The sequence below is a fragment of the Penaeus monodon genome, chromosome 34 (assembly GCF_015228065.2).
Source record: "Penaeus monodon isolate SGIC_2016 chromosome 34, NSTDA_Pmon_1, whole genome shotgun sequence".
Classification (NCBI taxonomy): Eukaryota; Metazoa; Arthropoda; class Malacostraca; order Decapoda; family Penaeidae; genus Penaeus; species Penaeus monodon.
Genome location: NC_051419.1, coordinates 6,397,214 through 6,397,548, shown reverse-complemented (window position 1 = coordinate 6,397,548; position 335 = coordinate 6,397,214). Strand labels below are relative to the sequence as shown.

Below are 335 nucleotides of genomic sequence, written 5' to 3'. Positions count from 1 at the left end.
CATTCATAGGAGGCAATTTTCAGAATGGATTGTTTTTATCCGCACAAGATGGAGTTACGATCACCTCAGGAACTTAAAAGCGCAAGAAAAAAAAGAAAAGAAAAGTTTTAATAATAAGTAGATTAAACCGGACTTTAAATCAAGACAGAGATGTGTTTGAGACGATGGAGGCTTTCCTGATATTCATGTATTTTTTCATGTTTTATGTGATTTTGATTCTGTCGGGAATACAGCTCGCGAGTGTGAACTTTGAAGGTCGTTTCTCGTAGATTAATTTCTTATGACTTCCACAAGACTTTTTTTTTATCTCATTAGGGCGAGACACAGACATAGAC

The 335-nt window shown here is 35.5% G+C and overlaps 1 protein-coding gene across 1 annotated transcript in view; it reads left to right on the top strand.

Annotated features, from left to right (window-relative positions):
* Positions 1–335, top strand: part of LOC119594799 — a 139,930-nt gene that overhangs the window by 72,687 nt on the left and 66,908 nt on the right. The window lies entirely within an intron of this gene.